Below are 27239 nucleotides of genomic sequence, written 5' to 3'. Positions count from 1 at the left end.
TTTCGTCTAGCGAGTTTTCTGTCTTGCGAGGCATTCGTCTTGCGGGGCACCACTGTAAAAGGTTTTTTTCTCCAGGTCCATGTGTAACCAAATCTGTTGAACAGATGGAGCTCGACTGCCTTGCAATCCTGAGGTGGTTCGTGTTAAAATCAAATCAACAATATAATCCCTAAGTGACTACAGAAATATGTGCCATTCCCCCCTCTTTAGTATCACCAACATATCATAGTTCATTTGGTGTGTCAAAATATTAGAAACAATATAAGACTCAGTAAATCAGATCAAACCACTTGTTTTAGAAGTAAATTGAAAGGTTACGCTGACTTACTTCTGCTTTGCTCCAAAGTTAAGAAGATCTTAACTTTTTGATGCAATTTCTAGCTGAGCTATTTATTCAACCCAAACCCAGTAAGGAAAGATTCTTGCCGATATCAATGGGTTTTTGATGACTGGCATGTGCCTTTGTCAAAAAGTTAGCCAGGTTCTATATATATATATCTAAAATATTATTGGGCTCACGGACTCTCATATGGGGATGTTAAAATAATTGAGGCACTCCCACAAGAAACAGAAAACAGATGGGGCCAGCTCTACTATTAGGCAGAGTGTTATATACTAAGCTTGGATCCTAGATCAATAGATAAGTAGGATCCTAGAATGCAACAACTGATTGGCTTGCAGGAGAAGACCAATCAGGCTCCAGGAGGAAGTTAATCAGCCTATTAGGCTGGTAGGATCATAGTATGCAACAACTGATTGGTCTGCAGGAAAAGACCAATCAGGCTCCAGGAGGGAAGCAGAATTAGCCAATCAGATGGGACTCATTGTGTAAATAATGTATATAAAAGTCTGAGGTTTGGGGGGCAAAGGAATCACTGTTTTACAAGCTGCAATAAAGAGCATGAAATCACTACAGGACTCCGAGTATATTTCACAGAATGAGGCAGTTGCCTAGGTAATAGAGACTGGGAGAGGGGCAGGGCACAGCTGTGAGGTGTTGGAGGACAGAGGAGTGTGTCAGTGCAGCTCCCCCCACCCCACCGTGATCATTAAGCCGTCCTGCTGCCTTCAGGTGCTATCCTGTCGTGTTAAAGTCAAATTCAATTGTCCATTGAGTCTGCTTCAGTTCATGAAGTGCACCTGGAGGCATCATCTTGCCCTCCATCTCAAGCACCAACTTTAAGGCATCCCAATTATTGGGAGAATATGAAAAAGGAAAAGCTTCATTTCCTGCCTTTGAAGCATTGCTTTGTGATAACAGCGAGCTGACCAACACTCCGCCACTGAGCAGGTTCTGGCACAGGTGTGGGTGTTGGGGCACTAAATAAGCCTCTTGACAGGGAGAGGCAGAATTTTTTAGTGCCAGATAGCTGCTTGCAAATCCATGGTTGAGTACAGCCAATGTGTGTCTAGAGCAGTGTTTCCCAACCGGTGTGCCGCGGCACACTACTGTGCCGTGAGACACCGGCTGGTGTGCCGTGGGAGGGAGGCGGGCGAGTCGGGCGGCGAGAGGCGGCGGCGGCGAGGATCCGCGTCGAGCCGGGGGCGGCTCCGCGGTGGTGGTGCCGAGCGGCGGGGCAGCTCGCGCAAAAGGGAGGAGCGCGAGACAGCGGAGGAGGAGGAGGCCGGCATGTCCGGGCAGCAGCAGCAACAGCAGCAGCAGCAACTCCCGGCGACGGCTCCTCCTCCGCCCGCTATCGCCGCCGCCGCCTCAGCTGCCCTCGCTCTGCTGCCTCCTCCCACCCCGGCAAGGGGAAGGAAAAAAACGTTCACTTTTGTGCGTCCCCCCCCCCCCGCGTGACGCTGCGCGCTGACGTCACGGGGCGGGGCTTTAATGGTGGTGTGCCGCGAGATTTTTTCCCGGTAAGCAGGTGTGCCGTTGCCCAAAAACGTTTGGGAAACACTGGTCTAGAGCAGTGTTTCCCAACCGGTGTTCCGCGGCACACTACTGTGCCGTGAGACGTTGGCTGGTGTGCCATGGGAGGGAGGCGGGCGAGTCGGGCGGTGAGAGGCGGCGGCGGCGAGGATCCGCGTCGAGCCGGGGGCGGCTCCGCGGTGGTGGTGCCGAGCGGCGGGGCAGCGCGTGCAAAAGGGAGGAGCGCGAGACAGCGGAGGAGGAGGAGGCCGGCATGTCCGGGCAGCAGCAGCAACAACAGCAGCAGCAACTCCCGGCGACGGCTCCTCAAGCCCCGCCGCCGCCCCCTCCTCCGCCCACTATCGCCGCCACCACCACAACAGCCGCCGCCGCCTCAGTTGCCACCGTCCCTCAGTCCCTCGCTCTGCTGCCTCCTCCCACCCCCAAAGTTTGGAGGTTCCCCGGCAAGGGGGAGGGAAAAAACTTTCACTTTCGTGCGTCCCTCCCGGCGTGACGCTGCGCGCTGACGTCACGGGGCTGTAATGGTGGTGTGCCGCGAGATTTTTTTCATTAAACAGGTGTGCCGTTGCCCAAAAAAGGTTGGGAAACACTGGTCTAGAGAATGAACAAAGCAGGCTTACCTGGACAATTGAGGGTGGAGTTAGATGATGATGATGATTTTATTTTTATTTTTTCTATTTTTTTTATTAAATCTTCTGTTTTACATTTTAGAGTTTTCACTTAAACAACTTTAAAATATCAATGACTTCTCTTCTTTGCTTTCCATGGTTCATTTTGCATAACACAAATCCCTGCATATTTTACATAATCTAAACCATTCAGCATTCCATTATTACATCCACCAAAACTTATTTACACTGTTGAATTTATCTTCATGCTGCCCACGTTTTCAAGTGTACACAATTTCCCCCCATATAATCAATAAACATTTTCCAGTCTTTATGTTCTTCTTGTTCTCTTATTCTATACATTAGGTCCGCAAGCTGTGCATATTCCATCAGTTGAAGTTGCCATTCTTCTTTAGCTGGGACCTCGCTTGTTTTCCATTTTAGTATTATTATTTTATTTGTACCCTGACCATCTAACTGAGTTGCCCAGCCACTCTGGGCAGCTTCCAATAGATATAAAAAAACATAATAAAACATCACACATTAAAAACTTTCCTATACAGGGCTGCCTTCAGATGTCTTCTAAAGGTTGTGCAGTTACTCATCTCTTTGACATCTGATGGGAGGGTGTTCCACAGGGACAGTGCCGCTACCAAGAAGGCCCTCTGCCTGGTTCCCCGTAGCTTCACTTCTCACAGTGCCCTCAGAGCTGGATCTCAGTGTCTGGGCTGAACAATGGGGGTGGAGATGCTCCTTCAGATATACAGGGCCGAGGCTGTTTAGATGGATATAAAAATGTTGTCTTCAGGAGAAGATGTATAGCCCTCATACCTCACACTCCAGAACATCTAGGAGAACCTCAACATTCTGGAAGTGGCACCATATTTCCTTGAAACATTTCAGTCAGGTTTCCCACTCCAATTTCATGTAGGGGGTAAGGAGTGGGGGAAAGGGTTGGTGGTGAGAGGAAAAGGGGGAGGCAGAAAAGGGGACAGGGTTGCAGCATCATCCTTTGACTTGGCTGTTGCTACCATGTGGCTTCCAACAATATTATCTCTGAGGTAATTCTTCTTATAGATAGATTCATGGAGAATCTCAGTAGACAGCTGAGTAGTACCTCAAATATCAGAAGCAGGAGGCAAGAGAGAGCCATTGCATTCATGCCCTCTTGATGGTCTTCCCACAGGAACCTGGTGGTGGACCACTTTGAAGCAGGGATGCTGGACTGGGTAGGCCTTTAGTTTGGTCCATCACCGTACGTTCTTGTCAAGGAATGGGACCCTAAACAGAAAATAGGTTCTCCATCCTTTAGACCTCTGGGTGGCATTTGATACAGGAACCCTCACAACCCGGCTGGCAAAGCTAGATTACTGGGCCAAGTAATTCTTTAGCAGGACATATGTACTAAATTAGGGCTCCCTCGGCCTTCTGGGAATTTCAGTGTGAGCAGAGCTCCACCAGGCCTCAGCATTATCATCAACGTTATTTAACAGCTATAGGAAGCTGCCGGGAGAAATCGTCAGGAGCTTTGAAGTTGGGTATCATCAAGATGCCGACTTGTGATTATATGTCATTAACTGAGCATGCAAGAGCAGCTGCCTTAAACCAGTGTCTGTTGACTGTGGGTGGGTGATAAACAAGCCAAAGTGGAATCCAGACCAGACAGAGACCATGTTGGCGCTGCTCCTAATGCTCTGGATGCAGCAATGTTCCCTTGTAGCACAATGGCAATCAGTTCATCAGAGCAGGTTAACATCTTAGGAGTTTTCTCGGACTCCATCTTGGATTTTGTTAGGGCGAGATGATGGGAGTTCAGCTCCTCCTTGCTGATGGCAAAATTTGCACGCCTTTATGGGTAGCAGGGATTTGATTGTGTTTATGCATACATTAGTAATCTCTGGGACTGAATACTGTAATGCATTTTACATGGGGCTGCCCTTAAAGATGACTCAGAAGTTTCATTCAGCACAAACCTTTTCTCAGGCTGCTTTTTTGCTTTTATTTTTATTTTTAAAAACATATTCCCTGGGTTCTTCTGTCTGCTTAGGATCAGAGCAGATCAGCCGCATACCAGATAATCTGGATAACTATGAATTACAGCTGCCACTAAACTTTTGCTGCATTACGGCAGAAAACATATATTAGCTTTAATTTTTGTTGGACTGCTTGTTTACTCTGAGGGTGTTAGTTAATTCTGAAACAGTTGCACATGTCTTTTAAACGACAACCCAGGCGTTTCTGCACTGTGGTGATGTAAAACATGAGGCAAGCCTCCTGGATCAGGCCAGTGAACCGTCTAATCCGGCATTCTGTTCTCACAGCGGCTGAACACAGGCCTGCGGAGAGCCTGCAAGATGGAACCGAGCGCACTTGCTATTCCCCAAAACTGGTACTCACGAGTTGCAATGCCTCTGGCAGTGAAGAAGAAGAAGAGTTTGGATTTGATATCCCGCTTTATCACTACCAGAAGGGACGCGGGTGGCGCTGTAAGGGATGCGGGTGGCGCTGTGGGTTAAACCACAGAGCCTAGGAGTTGCCAATCAGAAGGTCAGCGGTTCGAATCCCCATGACGGGGTGAGCTCCCGTTGCTTGATCCCAGCTCCTACTAACCTAGGAGTTCAAAAGCATGTCAAAGTGCAAGTAGATAAATAGGTACCGCTCCGGCAGGAAGGTAAATGGCGTTTCCGTGCGCTGCTCTGGTTCACCAGAAGCGGCTTAGTCATGCTGGCCACATGACCCGGAAGCTGTACGCCGGCCAATAAAGTGAGATGAGCGCCGCAACCCCAGAGTCGTCCGCGACTGGACCTAATGGTCAGGGGTCCCTTTACCATTAAAAGGAGTCTCAAAGTGGCTAACATTCTTCTTTCCCTTCCTCCCCCATAACAAACACTCTGTGAGGTGAGTGGGGCTGAGAGACTTCAAAGAAGTGTGACTGGCCCAAGGTCACCCAGCAGCTGCATGTGGAGGAGCAGGGAAGCGAACCCGGTTCCCCAGATTACGAGTCTACTGCTCTTAACCACTACACCACACTGGCATAGCCACTGCCACCGATCTAACTCCCTTGTTCCTCGAAATGCTCTAATCTCCTTGCAGTGCGATACGCTCATTCTGTAAGCACGAGCCTCCCTAAGAATCTGAACGAGTTTAAATGACTTCCAGGTGGCTTGGAAGGCAGAAACTCCAACGTCCTTGTGTCCGAGGTATAAGCAGGCAGTTGAAAACAAAGCAGACAAGCTATGCCGTGAGCCTCATGCAAATAGGACTTCTGGTTTAAGTGAAACTATTCCATTTATTTTAAGGGATTCAAAGCAGCCTGTTTGGTGTCTCCAGCTCTTGCGGGCAGCCAGAATTAATTATGCTGCTTGCACCGTCAGCAAATACTTTGCAGAGGCAGAGAGAGAACGAGAGAGAACCACGCAGCCCTTCTCTCTGCATGCATATTGTATGATTCCTCACCATCAGCAGCAGAAGCCTGCGCCCATCACCAGCAGAGCTCAGCTTCGCAATTTAATCCATTCCCCTCCGTCTACTTCTGGGCCCTGCTTGTTATGCAGCCGGCATTCACTCAACATAATGCTTGCTACCTGCCAATGTGCTTTGAGGGATATTGTTAGCATTAAATTTGCCATTTACATTTTCATGTTTGACATAATTGAGGAATGAATGCTCTTATGAAAATTAAACTTGTGGTCCTCCTGGGCTGCTGTAACCCTGTTAAAATGTAATGCGATTCTTGATGCGTCTTCTTTAGGTTTTTATTAAATAGAATATCAGTATGACTAATTCCCCTGGCCTAAATGCAAGCTTTATTGATAGGCCTGAGCACAAATGGCCCTCTATACTCAGCCTCTAATGGCCTAATAATGCATTATACTTGAATCAGAAATACTTTGAGTTGTAGTGCTTATTGCCATTATTGAAAACACCTGGATGCACCATTCATCAAGGCTCCCTCGCAATGGGCCCATTTGTTTATTAGTCTGTCAGTAAACATCTTGATTTAGTTTCTTGTTCTACTGCTTCGGGTAAGATTTGGAGAGGGGGACAGGACTGGGCAGGGTTTTTTGTGGTTTCCCATTATTAGTTTTGCTTCAGAAAGAAAGATAATGAAAAGTTTAGACGGAGCTTCATAAAGAAGACATTCCCCTGCCTGCCTTTCCCTCAAGGGTGATTTTTCATCGCTTGGGACATTGAGGGCGGCCATCTTGCTTGCAATCTAATCTAAAATGGGCAACAGCGTCATTTGCGCTGCATATATGCTACAGAGGCAGTGTGGCACAGTGGTTAGAGTGCTGGACTAGGGCTTGGAGAGACCCAGATTCAAATCTCCACTCAGACACGTAGCTCACTTACTGTCTCTTAGTGTAACTCACCTCAAGGCTGGCCCCCTCATGAGGCAAGATGAAGAGACCACCTCAGGTGGCAGGATCCAGCCTCCAACAAAAGCATGACTTGCTGCTGCTGCAGATTTTCACTCACGCCTTCTTTCCTGGTGAGGGGAGGGCACCATTTTGCAGCTTGGCTCAGGAGCAAAAATGTCTTGGGCCAGTCCTGACTCACTTGGAGTTCATTGGAGAAAAGGCAGAATATAAATGTAACGAAATAAGTCAAATAGCAGTAACACGAATAATCCATGAATAATAATAGTTTAGAGGTCCCGGGCCCTAAGGAAGTCAGACTATCCTCCACCAGGGTCAGGGCCTTTTTGGTGATGGCTCCGACCTGGTGGAATGCTCTGTCCCATGAGACCAGGGCCCTGCAGGATTTAACTTCCTTCCGCAGGGCCTGTAAGACAGAACTATTCCGTCTGGCTTTCAATTTGAACTTAGCCTGATCTTTTATTCCCCTTCCTTCCCTCCCTCTTCCCTTTTTATGAAGATTATCCGCTCTGGGATCCCACAGCTAATTCTCCCCTGGTCTCCTCGCTGGCCCAAATAGGACTAATTTAGCCAGCAAGCCCTGGTGATCATCTCATGTTTATTGGATGCATTTTCCCCTAAATTGATTTTTGAATTCTGAATTTATTATTCACATTTTATATTGTATTTTATGCTGTTTTTTGTTGCATCAATTAAGTGTTTTAAATCTGTTGTTAGCCGCCCTGAGCCCGGTTTTCTGAACCGGGAAGGGCGGGGTATAAAAAAATTATTATTATTATTATTATGTGGATTCTTCCACTCCAGTTTCCCACTGCATGCGCCACTTGTGTCATCCATGCTGCAGGTTGGCTTAGCTGTGTTTTGGAAAGTGAGAAGATTTAAAAAATGTGTTGCAAATCCCAGAATGCCTTCCATCCTACCAGGGATTCTCAGTACGCAACTGATTTGGAAAGGATTTCGGTGGGAGAGTGAAAACCACTAATCTAGAAGTGTGCTCTGTACATAGTGTAAAGTATCACCCATGAATAGTGGCTTCTAACTAGAGATGGGTGGAGCCACCTAATTCTTCTCCGAAGATTGAGTTATGTAACCTAGTTTCCCCCCCTCAAGTACGCTGAGCCTTCCAGAGGGTAAGAAGGCACTTCAAATGAGCTTTAAAGGTACAGTGTGTACACAGGGTTACATTTTCATTTTGCCTTGTTGTTTTTAATTATTTGCTGCCTTTCTGAGAAAATCGATTCACATGGACACAAATTGCAGCCCACTGAGTTGAATGAAGTCTGAAAACTTTTGTTTGTTTTTTAAAATTAATATTTATTACTTTTCTAACAATTTAAACACTACAAAAACAATACAATACAATACAATAGAAAAACACTACATAACATTGACACATAAAACACATTAAATACATTAAACTAACAAAACAAAACAGAGACAGTTTAAAATTTCAATATCTTATCTTTCATTCACTTATTTCTACGACCTCCTCCCACCTCCCTTTTTGTATTCCACTTCTGTTAATTGTTTCAGCAATTCCTTTCCATCTTCCTCTGTTTTCTATCCTATAATTATCTTAACACATTCTAACCTTATTTTTCCTTTAATACTCTATTAATCTATTTATACTTAATTCCTTGTAACATTTCTACTAAAGCCATATAATTTCATTCCAACGTTTTTCTAACATTCATTAATTTTACAGTGTTTCTGTAAATAGTCTTTAAACTTTTTCCAGTCTTCTTCCACCAACTCTTCTCCCTGGTCTCGGATTCTGCCAGTCATTTCCGCCAATTCCATATAGTCCATCAAGAAAACTTTTGTCTTCTGGCCTCCCAGGCAACATGATGAACTGAACAATATAACACAACACAATGGCCAATAACAATGGCACTAAACACTATTTATAGACTAATACAAATAATCAGAAATTACAAGCAAAGTCTCTAAATCTTCTTCACCAGTCGCGATAGAATAATTCAAAAGTTCAATCTATACATAATCTGTCACCAAATATCGCCGGAACAGAGTTTCTGGATAACCAATCTGTTTCGTTCAATGCTTCATCAGCCAACCTTGATCAATTCTTCGTCAGCCAGACTTGTGAGAATTAATATGAGAAGGATGCCATTCAATTTCTTAACAATCCAATCTTACATGTAAGCAAATATAAACGCTGTAGAAAATATGCTCTGGGTCAGTGCTCATATGATACTGTAGTCACTCTGTTCCGGCGATATTTGGTATTATGTATATATTGATCTTTTGAATTATTCGACCGTGACTGGTGAAGAAGATTTAGAGACTTTGGCTGTAATTTCTGATTATTTGTATTAGTCTATAAATAGTCTTTAGAGCCATTGTTCTTGGCCATCGTGTTGTGTTATGTTGTTCAGCTTGTCTATATTGTCTACCGTATTTTTCGCCCCATAGGACGCTCCGTCCCATAGGACGCACCTAGTTTTTTTGGGGGGAAATAAAGGAAAAAAATCTCCCTTTATTTCCCCCCCAAAAGCAGGTCGGGGAAACAGAACCAGGTCGAGGAACAGCGGGATGGCGGCGCTGCGCCTCCCTGCTGTCCCCCGAGCTTGTGGGGCTGGCCGATGTCTGCCCCACGCGAGGGGTGCTCTGCCTCAGGGCGCCCCGCCCGCCGGGCGGCAGGCTGCTATACGCAGTCTAGACATCCCTGCGGGACCTCCCGCAGGGCTGCCTAGGCTGCGGATTTGTTCCTGAAGCCTGGAGAGCGAGAGGGGTCGGTGCGCACCGACCCCTCTCGCTCTCCAAGCTTCAGCAAAAGCCTGCATTCGCCCCATAGGACGCACCCAGATTTCCCCTTCATTTTTGGAGGGGAAAAAGTGCGTCCTATAGGGTGAAAAATACGGTATATTGTTTAAGGACTCCCAGGCAACTTGGCAACCCCTCCCCCCTAGTCTGGCAGTTCCAGGTGAGCCTCAAAACAGGAGGTTTCTTGAACCGTGGAGGGCTGCCTGCCAGACAGTGAGTCATCATGAGCAATCGAGCTTAGCTGAGAGACTCAGGTAGGGGGAAGCAAGTTCGGGAAAGTTCAAGGAAGACTTTGCAGACTCTACAAAATAAAAAAAATCTTGTGTCTAGCTGAAGAAGTGTGCATGCACACGAAAACTCATACCAATAACAAACTTAGTTGGTCTCTAAGGTGCTACTGGAAGGAATTTTTTTTATTTTGTTTCAACTATGGCAGACCAACATGGCTACCTACCTGTCTGCAGACTCTGCAAGAGCCCAGCTAAGTAATGCAATATACCAGCATTCATCTCGGTAGGTCACAGATTATGCAGGCCAGGCATAAATTGTGGTGTACGTGGTTCTTGGCTTTCCTGAAACTAACTTTGTTTCCTTGTATGAGGAATTTTATGTATTTATTTACCTTTCTCTGCCGTAACTCTCTGACAGTTTTGCTTTACCCTGACAGTGCAGTCTTCCAGCATCTCCTAAGATAGACAGATGCAAACAGCATTAACATTTATAAATTGCTTAATATTTCAAAAAACTGTCCCTGGAGGTACAAAGCTTAGGTTTGTGTATGTGTGTTTGTGTTTTAAAAAATTAGGACTAAGGGTTTCAGAATGAGTTCTAATAACATACCTGGCAACATAGAGAATGCATTATTTTAATAGTATTTTTCCCAGTGACCGCTAGATGGCAGTAATATATAGCCGCAAAGAGTGTAGGGAATAGGCCCATATTAATCAATGCATTGCTCTATAACAAACTATGTATCTAGATCAGCAGTAATCGAATGATGAGTATAGTGGAAGAAGTTGTGTAACTTAAGAACGAACAATATACTGTTTAGTCAGATCCAGCCTGCATAAATGGAAGTCTTAAAAATTGCTCTCACCTGATGTATCTCAGTGCATAGACTAAAACGTATCTGATTTGCAAAGGCAAGCGCTGTGGCAGAACACAATTAAAATTGATTGTGTGCCAGTGTTTTTAATTGCCTCGCATTCTGACTGATGACTTAAGCAAACAAATTTAATTAGCAATTAAAAGAAGAGTGTTTAAGAGAATTCTAAAACTCATGTGGTCCATGGGAGTTCAAAACCTTTCAGCGTAATCTATCCTTTTGAGGTTCAAGGTCCAATTCTTCTACTGTTAGGTTTGAGAAAATCTCAAGGTAAAAACATCATATTTCTAAGTATTGAAGGGCTGGACTGTGATTTGGAGAGAGACTAATTCAATAAAATCTATTGCCAAAAAGTGAGGAGGAGACTTGTAAGCTGCCTTGTAACTGCATCCTCAAGATTAAGGTCTAAAGACAGATGCAACTTTGATAGAGAGTAGTAGAATCTGCAACTTGCTGGTCACAGCAGTCATGAAATTAAAAGACATCTGCTTCTTGGGAGAAAAGCAATGACAAACCTAGACAGCATCTTAAAAAGCAGAGACATCACCTTGCCAACAAAGGTCCGTATAGCTCAAGCTATGGTTTTCCCAGTAGTGATGTATGGAAGTGAGAGCTGGACCATAAAGAAGGCTGATGGCCGAAGAATTGATGCTTTTGAGTTATGGTGCTGGAGGAGACTCTTGAGAGTCCCATGGACTGCAAGAAGATCAAACTGATCCATTCTGAAGGAAATCAGCCCTGAGCGCTCACTGGAAGGACAGATCATGAAGCTGAGGCTCCAAGACTTTGGCCACCTCATGAGAAGAGAAGACTCCCTGGAAAAGACCCTGATGTTGGGAAAGATGGAGGACACAAGGAGAAGGGAACGATGGAGGACGAGATGGTTGGACAGTGTTCTCGAAGCTACCAGCATGAGTTTGACTAAACTGCGGGAGGCAGTGGAAGACAGGAGTGCCTGGCGTGCTCTGGTCCAGGGAGTCATGAAGAGTCGGACACGACTAAACAACAACAACAACAACAACAACAACAACAACAACAACAACAACAACAACAGAATCTGCAACTTAGTGGTTATCAGGAACACTTGCAAATGTTGACCATTAATGACACTTTTGTCCCGAATGACCACCAACTTAACTCTACTTATCATGAACGTGGACCACAGGTGGTTATTCCGCCCCTCATTCTGTAGATGATCATGGCCCAGGAAGAGAGATGAACATACTGGAAGTACATAGACTAGCTGCGCAGATGGTATTATTGGTAAGTATTTGGCTCCTTGTACCACAATTTCGCTGCTAAGAAGAAGGGCTTCTGGCAAGAGATGTGTTGCACCTCACAGCAGTTGACAAGAATGTCATAGCTGTCAACTTTTCCCTTTTCTTGCAAGGAATCCTATTCAGAATAAGGGAATTTCCCTTAAAAAAAGGGAAACATGGACACAGTGGCGTAGCGTGGGTTGTCAGCACCCGGGGCAAGGCAAGTAATTTGCGCCCCCTAACCCGTGCATTTTAGCAGGGGGCAGAGAGCTGCGAGTGCGAGCGCCCCCCCCAGATGTTGCGCCTGGTGCGGCCGGCCCTCCCTGCACCCCCCACGCTACGCCACTGCATGGACAGCTATGAAAAATGTGTTTGCTAGGAGTCTTGCAAACCTGATCAAGAGAGCTTTCAGCTGAATCCTGAGGGGGCAGAAGACAACATTTCAGAGGGCACTAAGTACTGGGGATAATAACTTCATTGATGTGCAGGAAACTGGGGCGGTGGTGCAGGAACCTGCTATTAGGTAGGATAGAACATAAAAAACAGTGGGAGGAAATGACTCATGGTTTCAGTTGTCTCTGTATTAATATACAGAGCATGGGGGGGAACAAACAAATTTGAGCTCTTAATAGCGGATGGCATAATTTCATGTGGAATATTTTTATTTGCTGTTTTAATGTGTTTGCCAACCACTTGGAGATTTTTTCCCTTAAAAATATTATTGTTAATAATAATAATAATATGGAAGTGGTGGTAGATGTTGCTGCCACTGCAGTAAATAGCTTAAGGTGGATAGCTGTGGGCTTGCTACCCAGTGACCCTCAAATCTTGGATCCAACTCTGCAGCTTATGGACTGAGTCTGTCAGAAGCTAGCAGGCCTGAGTCTCGTGGGGGTGGGAGGCCGGGTCCAACATGTTTGCCATGAAGAGAGAAAAATATACTTTGGAGGAAGACTAATTTAATAAAATCTATTGCCCAAAAAAATCCAGCTGGGGAGGTATTATTGAATTCATATCAGAACGCTGTAAATAAAAACATTTATAAGTGTTGGGCTCAGTCCATTTTAGCTTTAAATCATCTTGTGTCTTTATGTGGAGAGAGAACAGGCCAGCAGAGTAATGGGTTTTGAGTGTTGCCAGAATGCATCCATCTAGTCAACAGGACTGGAGCAATAGAATAGTAAGCCTTCAGCTCGTCCAAGCAACTGCACATCTTTGCAATAAAATTGGCACATGCCATCACCTGTTAATTTATTTATCGATTAAATATATGTATCACAGCTTCCTCCAAATGGAGCCCAGGGTGGCAAAACTTCTATTGCCATCTCTTATGCACAAGCAGAGAAATGGACAGGGCATTATGTTAAAAAGGGGTGTCTTTTCTTCTCTGTGATTTGCACAAAACATTTTTAAAATAGATTGCGTGTTGAGGTCCCCCAGGCCGCCCCTAAATAATTCACAATTCACACATAATTTTTGTTTAAGGTTTTCGGCATAATTCTGGCTACAACTTTATTAAAATACATAAATGTGAGTGGTTGCTTAGGCATTGGTTATGACTATCGGTCCCCACGCCCAGGGACAGAACTGACTCCGGATTCCAGCAAAAGCCAGTGAGGGAAAATAATATTGGGGAGAGCATGGAGCCGGGCACCAGACCCTCACCCCCCCCCGCATGCTCCCGGGGACTTGTGCGGCCCTAAGCCCCATTCAGGGGTACGGATGAAAGAATGACAAGCCTCTGAATTCCTTTAATGGAATTCCCTTGCAGCAGCAGCATTGGAGGGGCAGGCACTGCCAATCCTTACCCCTCCACCAACCAATTTTTTAACCAATGCCTAACCGCAACCTTACAAGTTGTGACGATTTGCTACGCAGTAGGCAAAAACCAATCAATCAGAACTTTATTAGCAAAGCCAACAGGCCACAGCTATACAAGAATTAAAAATAGAATAAAATAAACATAAAGAGGGGATAAAAACAAACAAAAGGAGGTCCGTCAGATGAACACGTCTGTCACTCAGATGGTGGCCCTCAATTTCACAGCTCTCTCGATGTACCTTGCGACCTTCTCTGTTGTCTGACTGTCCGTATCAGATAAGAGAAAGAACAGTATAATGTCTTGTGGACGGCCGGGGTTGGGGAGAATGAGTGGAGTAATAATCTCATTCCTTAGGTCTTTATAAAGGGGGCAGGATAGGAGGACGTGGGACACTGTTTCCGTGTTACCATCTCTGCATGGGCAGAGTCGTTTTTCAAATGGAGTCTTTTGGTAACGACCTTCGAGTACGGCAGAGGGAAGAACATCCCATCTAGCCAATGTAAAGGCGCGTCTGTATTTTGGGATGGTTAATTTAGACAAATATGAAGCTGGGAAGTCAAAGTGGGCAGGGGGAAAGTAAGTATACCATGGACACATTTTCTTTAAAATAGTCAGGTTGTTTTGCCGTTCAATGTCTTTCAGGCGCTGGCCTATTAGGCTCTTTGCTTTAATAAGGCCCATTGATAGTAGGGATTGCGAATGCAGACCGCATGTAAGGAGTTTTTGATGCACAGTTTTGAACCACATGCTTTTATGAGGGTCTTGCATTACTAGAGGCAGTAGACCGGGTGGATTTAGATTAAGGCGAAGCCAATAGTTGAGTGTTCTTTGCCAGGTCTGAGTTTCTACAGATGGGAGGCAGGCCTCGAGTCGTAAAGCTGCGTTTGGGACACAGGAGGGGACACCGAATATCTGCCTTAGGAATTTAGACTGAACAGTTTCAAGACTTGAGCAGTGGTTCCCCGTCCAGATTTGTGCCCCATACAGTAACTGCGCCAGAGGTTTTGCCTGAAAGACTTCAAAGGCTGCTGGGATATATCTGCCCCCCTTCGTGTAAAAGAAGCGCGACAGCATCTTAATGCTTTGAGCTGCTTTTTCTTTGGCATATTTTTGATGGACATCCCAGGACCCGGTCGACTGGAAGACGATACCCAGATATTTAAAGGCTTTAACCTGTTCGATTGTCTGGTTGTCCATCCTCCAGCTATACTGTCTGCATTTCCTTCCAAAAACCATGATTTTGGTTTTCTGATAGTTTATTACCAGTTTAAAAGTGTGATAGCCCAGTTTGTATCATGATATTAAAGTGTGTTTTTAATGTTCTGTCAATTTTTTTAGATTGACATTTTTTATCTTTTAAAAAAATTGCTAAAATGCTGATGACTGGAAAGCAGTGGGTGCCCCCCTCTTTTATTTAATAGCGGTATAAATATTTAGCATTAACATGCTATTGCACAAACAATTCACTTAAAAATATCTCTATATCTCTATATATCTATATATATATCTGAAAAGGTCTTTTAACCCTAGTTAAAAACTAGGTTTTTGTTTTAAATAAGGGTCAGAAAATAGCAAAGAAAATAGCAAAGAAGGTGTGCCAGCATTGAACTGTTTACTGTAATTTTTTGTCCTCTGTGGACTCTTATTTGTGGCTTGCTAGAATAAGCTTTGCCAGGAAACACCAAACGCAGCCATTCCCCTGTAGATGGCTCTGTGTTACTGTAAAATTCAGAACTGAGATTCATAGAGGGGTTAGGCAGATATTGCTGTCTTTAGCCAATAATTTCATAATATAATCTTCTGGGCTGCTGCAGTTCCATATTGAATGCAGTCTTCATGGGTGCTAGTACTGTTCTGTGATCCCTAGATGAAGGATGGTATATAAATGCAATACACAAACTAATAATAATAATAATAATAATAATAATAATAATAATAATAATAATAGTGTTTGCATTTATGATTTTGAAGTGCATACATGTTACTTTTGTTTGCATCCCTTGATTAGAAGCATTCCTAGCTAAAAAGCTGGTCCAGCGAAGAAGGAAGTGAAAAAAAAGAGAGAGAATGCTGCATGACTCGTTCTTTTGCTACCTGGACAGGTAAGGTCACGGCCACCTCTAGTCACATGCAAAAGGAAGGATGCTCCAGCCCAGGAGGAACAGGAAATGTCAACTGGCTGGACCAACATCCACCTGCATGTCCATTCTAGAAAAACAAGGAATGTTGTATTTGACTGCTCCCAGTGGATTACATCCCACATATACCCCTAAATATTTTGTGAATCTAAGCTTGGCCTCATTGAGGGGCAGTATTTCAATATGAGTAGGGAGATGAGAGTACCCCAAAACATGTTTAAAAAAATAAAGCACTGGACACACCTAACACAGTTGTTTGGAGCCTGATCAAGATGTCGTTTTTGGGGTGGGTGCATTTTTCCACCTCATAAACAACAGAGGCTGAGATGATCCTGAGGAATAATCTATGGTTTCTGATGTTATGGCGTCACAGCATAGGATGCCTACGTGCTTAAAAGCAGAATCTTGACAGACTGCCTTAGTTACAGAAAGAGTTGTGCTGTCTTGCTGAAACATAATGGAGAGAAATCCAAAACAGGTTACAGTTTCAGACAAGTCTTCTAACAGAAATATCCACCTTTGAAATTCTAAAGTAACAAGAGTATCCATGACCGGCACCTAATTTGGTCTACAGCACTCAGCAAAGTCTGCAAGAGACATTTTCCATTATAAAGAGTGGTGGTATATCCACCCCCCTCCTTTTCCTAGTTGAGGCCAAAATATTATTTTAAAAACCCCAAACTCTACCACTAATTAACTTCTTTCTCAAAATAAATTGAAAGTGTTCCTCTATCAGAAAAAAGGGGGAGAAATATGATCCATATCCCACAAGGATACCAAGAAATCGATTTTTCTGCACGAGATTATGCGGCCTAGCTATAAAGGCTTAAGGCTTTTAATTTGCTTACACCATAAATAGACTGGTTGAGCTCTATACATCATACGATCAATGAAAAACAGTTTACTTCAAACTTGGTTCCATTTTAAAAGAATTCCATTAACCAGTAATAAAGGCCTCCTATTAATATGATTACTACAGGGGTTTGAGCAAAGAGGGGAAGATACGTTATTTTATCCTCGGTGTGGATACTGTAGAATTTCTTTTAAAAGATGAAATGGAAATCAAGGGAGAAAGTAAGATGGGGGAGGAGGAAGAGGAGGATATAATTTGATTTTTCTTGAGTCTGTCTTAAGAAAATATAGCCATAGCCTCTGGCATTCTGTTTGACTGTTTCCACAAAGGGGTGTGTGGGGATGAAACACTTGCACCATTGAAGAATTTGGATTCTTATTGGACTCTTTGTTCTGATCACATCAGCAGTAAAAAGGAGTTTTAGTTTCTAAAACTGGATGTTAGTTGCTCATTTCAAGTCCTTGGCAGGGGTCAGTTGTGCTACAGTTTCCAGTGGGGAACTCCAGCGGGCAGCTGGCGCTCAGCTGATTTGCAGTGGCAACAAGCCTTCCTGACCAAAGAATACTGTATTTTTCTGTGTATAAGACTAGGTTTTTTTAACAAAACAAAAAAAGGTTTAAAATTGGGGCTCGTCTTATACACAGGTAGTGCTGAGGGGTGCTTTCTTAATTTGGAGTCCCCCCAAATTTGGAGTCTTATACATGGGGGCGTGTTATATACGAAAAATATGGTAATTGGGAGTACACTTTTAGGTTCTCAGCCATTCACTGGCAGCCACATATGTCATCAGGTGTGGATGTGGGCTTTGTGGGGCAAAGAGGAGCCCATGCTCAGCCAGATAGGCCTCTGGCCCAGAGGATCCTCACCTCAGCTTTATAGGACACAAGCAGCACAATGCATGGAATCAAAGAACTGTACTGCTGCAAGGGACCCCATGGGTCATCTTGTCACATTTATATGGAAGTAAGTGGGTGGCGCTGTGGGTTAAACCACAGAGCCTAGGACTTGCCAATCAGAAGGTCGGCGGTTCGAATCCCCGCGACGGGGTGAGCTCCCGTTGCTCGGTCCCTGCTTCTGCCAACCTAGCAGTTTGAAAGCATGTCAAAGTGCAAGTAGATAAATAGGTACCGCTCTGGCGGGAAGGTAAACGGCGTTTCCGTACGCTGCTCTGGTTCACCAGAAGCGGCTTAGTCATGCTGGCCACATGACCCGGAAGCTGTACTCTGGCTCCCTTGGCCAATAAAGCAAGATGAGGAACGCAACCCCAGAGTCAGTCACAACTGGACCTAATGGTCAGGGGTCCCTTTACCTTTACCCTTTAAGCACCACTGAGTTTAGTGCGCTTACTCCTGGGCAAGTGGTTGTAGGATTGCAGCATAGAGCACCTTCTGAGATTGTATGCTTGCCTGCTCAGAAGTAAAGCCCATTGAATTCAGTGAGACTTTATGGTAACTCTGTATACTATCCATTGTATAGGATTGCAACCTTACTTACAAATCCAGGGTCAAAAATATTTGTTGTCAAAACTAAATATATTGAACTTTGTGATTCTAGCAGTATAAACGCTTTTGTGCCCCTAAGAGATTTCCCCCCTCCCTCCAAAGTCGGGGAGTTGGGTATTTGTAGTTGAGCTGTGAAGGATGCAATTTTTCAGCACTGGCTTTGAATTCAGCCAGGAGTTCTACAATTCCCACATGAACTTTCTCACTTTGAAGTTTCAACTATTCATCCCCTTTCATCTTTTCAAGTTCCAGTTTCTACTGTGCCCACTCCAACTCGCTAAAATATTGATTCTCGGTTGCTATCACTATGGATCCACGGGACACTGTATTTCTCTTAGGGCACAGACTTGCAAGCAGAAATTTCAACAGTGGAGAATGTTGCAAAAATTGTGGTTAGGGGTGATTTGAAAGTCACAGTTTGGGCTCCACTGTTAGATGACACTCGGCCAGAAGCCTAGGCAAAAGAGGGGTTTTTCCTTGTTTGGTGGAGAAGGAATGTGGTTTCCAGTTTAATGCTTGTATTCCTGTTTGTAGCTCTTGGAATCCAGACACCTTCATCTGTTCTGTCTGCCCATTCTTCTGAGAATTGGCATGGGTGAAACAATTTTGCTATTACAGATAGGTAGCCGTGTTGGTCTGCCATAGTCAAAATAAAAAAATTCCTTCCAGTAGCACCTTAAAGACCAACTAAGTTAGTTCTTGGTATGAGCTTTCGTGTGCATGCACACTTCTTCAGATACACATACCTGTGTATCTGAAGAAGTGTGCATGCACACGAAAGCTCATACCAAGAACTAACTTAGTTGGTCTTTAAGGTGCTACTGGAAGGAATTTTTTTATTTTAATTTTGCTATTGTGTGTGAACACACTCATTTAGGTTAAATGGCCTGAGATGCTTTTAGCTGACTTGCGAGTTGCGACTGTTCCTGGACAGGGATAATCTGGCCACATTAGCCCACCTGTAGCCACTGGTAACCTCCCAATTAAATTACTGCAGTGCACTGCATCGGGGGGAAGGGGGCTGCCCTTAAAGATAACCCAGAAACTGCAGCTAGTATAAAATGCAGCAGCTAGACTGTTGTGGAGAACATTGTATAGCAGGGTTGGGGAACAGGAGTTGCCTGGCTTGCCAGATCATGAACTTACCTACCTCTTACATGCAAAGTTTGACAAGTGGGCAAGGCCACCTTCTTTTCAGTCACCTGGTGTCACAAATGATATCAGGTGATCTTTTTTGCTGAGTCCCTTAACAACACTCTACAAGATAGTGCTTTGCAAGACCTGGTGATCAGCTGATGGTTTGGGCTTGCAAAGCCCTGTGTATGGTGTTAGGTAGACAGCCTTTCAGCCATGCCAAGTTTTCTCTGCCCCACACTTGACATCATCTGTGATGTCCAGTGTAGGGGAAGTGGGTGTGACTGCTGAAAAAGCCTTGCAAATCCAGTGGGCCATTATGATTCAGACATGGGCCAGAGGTTACCTACCTTACCCTACTCTGCCCCTGGCCTTGCCAAAGAATCAAGTATTTTTTGAAGTATTTTTGCTCCTGCTTCATCAGACATGTGACATGTGTGTTAAGGTCAAGGAATATTGTTATGAAACCGAGAAGGGGGAGTCACACACAAAAGTATTTGTTGCATCCGTGAATATTCTGGTTCCTGTTGCAGCCTTATTTACCACTTTTCTTCCACCCTGCACTTCAGATAGTCAGATAAGAAAGCAGAGGGCAGCATTAGCAAATCTGTCTCCTTTCCTCTCTTGCCCTCGCATTCTCCTCCCTCAGCTCCACACCTCTCCCGTCGGCTGGTTGCTTCTAAAAGGATTAATTAGGAAGATGTGAGCAGGGGTTGGAACGTCAAAAAACAATCGTCACTTTCCTATCTGACCCCTATCACCAGCTGCAGAATTAACAAATTGAATGTCGTCAGCAAACAGGAGTGGCAGATGATATGAAGTTCATTACTACCAGTGCAGGGCTTGTTGTTCAAAGCCCATTTTAAACAACTCTTGCTGATTAAATTCCTTGCAGGGACCTCTGCCAGACACTGTTAGAAAATACGGACATCTAACAAGTCTCTTTCTCTCTCTCTTTTTAACATGTGCCAATTATTTGTCTCCTATCTGCAGGTGCTGGCAAGGATCAGCGCTTTGGCCCGGCTGTCTACAGTCTTATCCATTTGGCGCCTGATGTAGCACTCTCACATTACCAGCAGCGGGTTCTGGTTTTGACTGTGAAAAGCTGTGAGTATTACTCTCTTCCCCCCACACCTCCTTGCTCCCGCCGCCCCCTTTTCCTTTCACCTTCCCATTCCCACAGCTCTCTTAAAAGTGCCTCAAAGTGACAAGAACAGAGACCCTTGGTAATCCTGCCAGAGATGTTACAAAGATGACACATATTGAGGAGGCGGCGGGGTGGCAGGTGGGGGGGGGAGAGAGGAGGAAAACATTGTTTAAAGTGCACATAAACACTCAGGTGTACTTTTCTTTGGTGAGATCTTTAATTTTTTTAGATTTGTTTCGTTTTGCTCAAATTAATTTTGTGAAATGAAAATGGCCACCCGTGCTCTTGGATGAACCTGTCTAGTCTGCCCTGAAAAGAAGGCATGAAAACTATAGCTTCAGGTCAGTTAAAATCTTGCATCCTTCTAATTTCAGATTCACAGCTTCGTTGTAGGGTAGACAGACCTGAGTGACAGGGAGGCTAAGGAACAAACTAGTTGTCACTTTAAATGTTTCCTTGCGTTTAACATGCATGCTTTTTGTCTTTGAAAAAAAATCAAATAGCATCCACGGGGGCAGATGCTATCTGCATTTAAAGAACAACAAAATGCACACTTTAAATACAAAGATGCAATTAATATCCAGCCCATAGGCTGGAACTAGGTGTGATGGGAGACGTGTGGTGGTTGCTTAAAAGCACCAGCAGCCCAGTATCTCCTTTCTGACCCCTCTTAACATTTACTGCTACAAGATGTGGGGTGTAACATCAGTGGGCTTCAGTGGGCTTTGAGTTTCTTTCCCCACACATGTGGCAGCCAATGAAGTGGATCACAGATTGAGGAGATCACAGTACAATGAGGCCACATGATCACATGGTTTGTAGTACTAGATGTTGGGGGGGGGGGGCGAATGGAAGAGAACGGTTGGATCAGCAACGCATCTCTTGTCATGGGCAATTTGGGTCTAGCAGGCCAGTCCAATCCTAGCAATAACAAAACTGTAGGGAATTACCAGAGCCTTTCTCTCATGGGTTTTTAGTTTCAAAAGCCCAAATTGACTTTTTGTTGTTCCTTGGCTCAGTTTTATCTTTTCCACCCTCCCCCACCTCTGATTAAACCACCTAATTTTAGACATTGCCAATCAGCTGTGGTAATTTAATCACTTGGTTGTATTTTTCTGCTAGATGAAAACCCTGTACAATTTCATGGTCTACTAAAGGGCTGGACCACACAAATATGGCGTTCATTTGATATTGTGTTAATTTGCTTGCCTAGTACCCAATGGCTCTCAGCTGAATGTGTGAATGTGACTGTGTTGAGAAAGTATTGTGCTTGTGAGTTAACTTCAGGTGAGGCAGAAGTTTCGCCTGTGGTGATTTTGGCATTTGTACGAGTCATTGCTTGATGTCACAGTCATGAGTGATGAGCATGCATGTGTGAATGTGCCCATAGAAACTCACCATGTTGAACTGTGCTGGACTGAAGAACACGGGGCTCTTGTGTGAGCTACATTCTGGAGCCTTAAGTCCATGTGCTGCGTCCAGTATGTGCACTTATGTTTAAGGGTTGAATTAGATGTTGTGAGAGCTATGGATCTGCGACTGTTCTGTTTCCCCCCACTTTATATTCCCTGTAATTCAAACAACACAGTGGCTGGATGGTCATCTGTTGGAAATGGCCTAGCTCTGAATTTCCCCTAATGAGAAGGGGGTCCAGCTAAGGTGGCCTAGAAGCCATCAACATTTCTTGCACTCCTTTTAGAAATGAAAACCCACCCCCCACTGTTCCTTTTTTGAGGCAACAGCGCTGGAAACACTGGCGATTGCCATTGCTCTCCTCTTGCTCAGATAGCACAGATGGACGCAGGAGTGGCTCTATTAAGTATTCTTTATGAACTGTGACAGAAAGTGCAATAAAACTAATGTTGGACCTTGGGCCTTCAGCAGGAGGCTTCTTGATTGAAGAGGGCACCAAGTAAGTACCGTACTCCATAGCCGAACAAAAACCTTAACGGAGTTAGCAAGCAGTAAAAGTGTAATTAATGTCATGTAATATAAAGATTTACCGTTTTCTGTAAGGACTCGCCCTCTACTCTTCCGTTAAGGAAGTTTATTTGCGCTGTAGAATGGTATGGTGGACATAGGACATGATTCACACATTACAGCCTACTCCAACTGTGGGTTGGGCCCCTGTGACGGGTGTGTGCCTTTGTGCTATTTGGGACACCCCACCCTGAACAATGATGTCCCAGAGAGGATCACGGGAAGTGAAACCTTCCACCCTCCCCCCCCCAAACATATACTGTTGAGTGTCTGATGTAGTCTATGGTTTCTGTAATCCAGGGATAGAGAATCTTTGACCCTACAGATATTGGGACTTCAATTCCCATGAACCTCAGCCAGCATGGCCAATGATCAGGGATGATGGAAGCTGTAGTCCAGCACCCCCCACCCCTGCTATCTACGCTCACAAAAAACTTGTGGTGTCTGGTGGACACAGAGGTAATGATTTGCCCAGGACCACACATGCTTTGTGTTGCTGAAAAGCGATTTCCAGGTTCATATCTTCAAACCCCAAACTCTTTTCACTGTTCTACATTGGCCTTGGTGGTTCTGACCCACCAGGGGTTTTAGAAATTGCTGGGTTAAACCACTGGTCTGTCTATCTCAGCATGGCTTTCACCCACAGTGGTCATACAGAGACACTTCAGAAAGACTCATTTATAGGGCAAGACCCATAATCACCACCTTCTAGTGATGGGTCATCTGCTTTGGGTCTTCACCAGATATTTTGCTGCTTGAGGCTAAGGACAAGATGGTGCCCTCTCCATTCGGCATACAAAAGCTGACTGCAATAGAAGCTGAATTTTACTGGTGATGTCTTCCACCATACCTGAAGGCAGTAGGTTAGTATGGTAAGTTGTGTGCCACACACAGCTCTGTCCTTCAACAGAGCTGAGGAGGAACAGGCAACTCCCTTTAGGTAGGGTGTACTTTTGATTTACAGATGGTCTATATCATGCCCAGTTTGCAAGTTATCTGGGAATATCGGGCTGGCTGCTGTTGGAGACATAGCGGTGGCTAAAAGAGACTTTCTCTCTGACCCGTCAAGATAGTTTGTATGTCGCAAAGATGAATGAGCGTAATTGAAGGTTAAATCTAGACTCTAGTTCCAAAAGACTGCAATAATTTTGGTTGAGATACAAAGCAAAACCAGTCAAACTGGTTTTGCACATTCAGTCAATTGGTTTGCATCTCAACTGGTGTATGGATTGATTTTATACTTTGATAAGGCAGCAGTTGCAACTTCAGATGATTTTGATGGTACAGTGGTACCTTTGGTTACGTACTTAATTCGTTCCGGAGGTCCGTTCTTAACCTGAAACTGTTCTTAACCTGAAGCACCACTTTAGCTAATGGGGCCTCCTCCTGCTGCCGCGCCACCAGAGCACGATTTCTGTTCTCATCCTGAAGCAAAGTTCTTAACCCGAGGTACTATTTCTGGGTTAGCGGAGTCTGTAACCTGAAGTGTATGTAACACGAGGTACCACTGTATTCAAAAAGGACACGTGGCGACTTATAATGGCTATTAAATGTGCAAATACGTTAGTACAGTGGTACCTTGGGTTACATACGCTTCAGGTTACAGACTCCACTAACTCAGAAATATTACCTCGGGTTAAAAACTTTGCTTCAGGATGAGAACAGAAATTGTGTTCTGGCGGCACGGCAGCAGCGGGAGGCCCCCATTAGCTAAAGTGGTGCTTTAGGTTAAGAACAGTTTCATGTTAAGAACGGACCTCCAGAACGAATTGAGTACGTAACCAGAGGTACCACTGTAGTGTTGAATGGTTTATTACTAATCTTCTTCTTGAGTTTTGGGGTGTTCTGCTTACCTTTGGTACAAGACAGGGACCAGTGTTTTGACTCCGGTCCTCAACAGATGCTGCTGTAATACCCTTGGCAGCTGCATTTAATCTCATGCGTGTGCGTCTCTTGTTATCACGTACAGTCAAACTTCATGGCAGCAGTCCACAGTGCACATGGCACAGCTACAAGTACAGCCCAGCAAAGCTGCTGCCTTATCAGCGGCTATCAAATTAATTCACAGTTTGATTTTTCCATCTGATGGTGTGTTTTCCTTGAACTGACCTCCTCAGGGGGTGGCAGCTGCAAGTGGCCATTTGCATCAAACAGTCCTCAAGTCACTTTCCATTAAGATGGCTTCTTCTTCTTCCTGTTAATGAATTGCTTGCATCTGTGAAATTACCGCCACTCTTTCTGCTTTTGGTTTGAGTCACGAGTCCAGTGGGGGCAGCTAATTGCTTCCATGTGCGGCACTTGTTCAGGCTGAGCTCCTGTACCCCAGCTACTTAGCCCATGAAGTGGAATGTGGCCAAGCTGTATATGGGTTTAGTCTGAAGATGAGCCGGTGTAGTGGTCAACAGTGAGTCTGTGAGCGCCTGTGAGTCTGCTCACGCTCCCAGAGGCCTTCCGTGGTCCATTCCGCTGCTGAAATTAGGTTTGAAGCAAGCATTCCATTGTAGCCAACAGAACAGAACTAGCAATAGTTTCTCTGGTCTGAAAACGTGTCCATGGGCCCAGAAAGTTTGGTGACCCCTAGGTCAGTTTGTTTATAGTGGTTAGAATTTTGGAGAGACTCAGGATCCAATCCTTCTTCAGCCCTGAAGCTCACTAAGTGACCTGGACCAATCACTGAAAGAACACAAGAAGATCCACCTGGATCAGGTCGATGACCCATCATCTAATCCTGGATCCTGCTCTCATGGCAGCCAACAGATGCTTGTGGGAAAATGGCAAGCAGGACCAGAGCCCAAAAGCTCTCTCCTCTCCTGTGGTGTCCAGAAGCATTGGTGCCTCCGACCGTGGAGCACAGCATAGCGTAGCCATCCTCTTGGTTAATAAATACCATTTTATCCCCATAGGCTTTTGTTGTAGATGACAGGTGTTGTTTTTATGAAATTGTGGGCTGTATCCAGCAGTAGTCCTTCTTAGGAAAGACCACTTGAAATTAATGAACATGATTAACTTAGGTCTATTAATTTCAATGGGTCTACTCTGAGCAAGACTAGCATTGCGTTCAACCCTGTAATCTTGAATGTTTTAAGCTGCCCTGAGTGGCGCTTTTGTGCTAGAAGGGCAGTATATAAACGTTTCAATAAAATAAATAAATTGCCCACTTACTCGCTCTGACGCCAGCACATATACTGATCACACCAGTAACACATACCGTATTTTTTGCACCATAACACTCACTTTTTTCCTCCTAGAAAGTAAGGGAAAATGTCTGTGCGTGTTATGGAGGAAATGCCTACGGGTGGCATGCCTATGGATTTTCCTCCTCTAAAAACTATGTGCGTGTTATGGTATAGAGCGAAAAATACGGTACTCAGTGAGTTTTCTCACTGAAGAGGAGCAGTGGTCTAGTGCCTTTTGTATCACACTGCTCATACAAGTAGATTATGTGAATGAGCAGTTAGTTTGAGAATGAGAATGTCAGTTTGAGAATGTTATTGGAGTCAAGACAGAGATGATAGTAGGAAGTAGAAATATCTCTTTCATACCACCTTCAGCTCTCTGGAAACAAAAACAAAAACAGCTGCCCTCTCTGGTCCTAGGGAGTGCCTATCTGGGGTGAAATCTGAACCTGGGACTTCCTGGTTCATTTCCCACATGCTTAGCTACCACACAACTTTAGCCTTTACTCGAAATTTTGCTTTGGCAACCCTGATTATGAAAATAGGTTTGAGCCTTAGGCCTGACATGAATGATCATATATTAAGTTCCTCTAATTCTTTCCCAACAGTATGACCTATTGATCTAATGTGGGAGCAATAAATGTTGAGATTGGCTCCTTGCGTTTTCATAGCACGGCTAGCGGAAGCATGGTGATTATCTTCACAGATCAATACAGACAAGTCTTTCAATCAGCCACATGGCAAAGTGTGGCGCATCATCTTTGATGGCATGCTAATTCATATTTAAGTCTTGAGGGCCACGTGGAGGCTTCATCAGTTTTCCAAAGCATGCTGATAAGCAACCATTTAAGTGGAGCAGAGGTTAGCCATTGCGTTTTGAAGCTGAGTTGAGCACAATGACGAATACAATAAAAAGTATAGAGTTGACTAATGGATGTAGACCCCCGTATGACATTTATTATTTTAGTAGCTGATTACTTAACTACATTTATAAGGCATGCAAAGCAACTCACCTGATGTTCATTCCATCCTCCATTTTATCCTCACACTAACTCTGAGAGGGAATTTGCACCGTGATCTCTCCAGCCGTGGTCTCTCCAGCCTTAGTCCAACGTCCTAAACACTGCACCATGTTATACCTATTGACAGGGACTAAGGCAAGGCAGACAAACCTAGACAGCATCTTAAAAAGCAGAGACATCACTTTGCCAACAAAGGTCCGTATAGTTCAAGCTATGGTTTTCCCAGTAGTGATGTATGGAAGTGAGAGCTGGACCATCAAGAAGGCTGATTGCTGAAGAATTTATGCTTTTGAATTGTGGTGCTGGAGGAGACTCTTGAGAGTCCCATGGACTGCAAGAAGATCAAACCTCTCCATTCTGAAGGAAATCAGCCCTGAGTGCTCACTGGAAGGACAGATCATGAAGCTGTGGCTCCAGTACTTTGGCCACCTCGTGAGAAGAGAAGACTCCCTGG

This window comes from Podarcis liolepis (assembly GCF_965112155.1).
Source record: "Podarcis liolepis genome assembly, chromosome: 12".
In the NCBI taxonomy this organism is placed as follows: domain Eukaryota; kingdom Metazoa; phylum Chordata; class Lepidosauria; order Squamata; family Lacertidae; genus Podarcis; species Podarcis liolepis.
The sequence above is the reverse complement of the archived record's forward strand: the minus strand, read 5'-3'. Positions refer to the sequence as shown.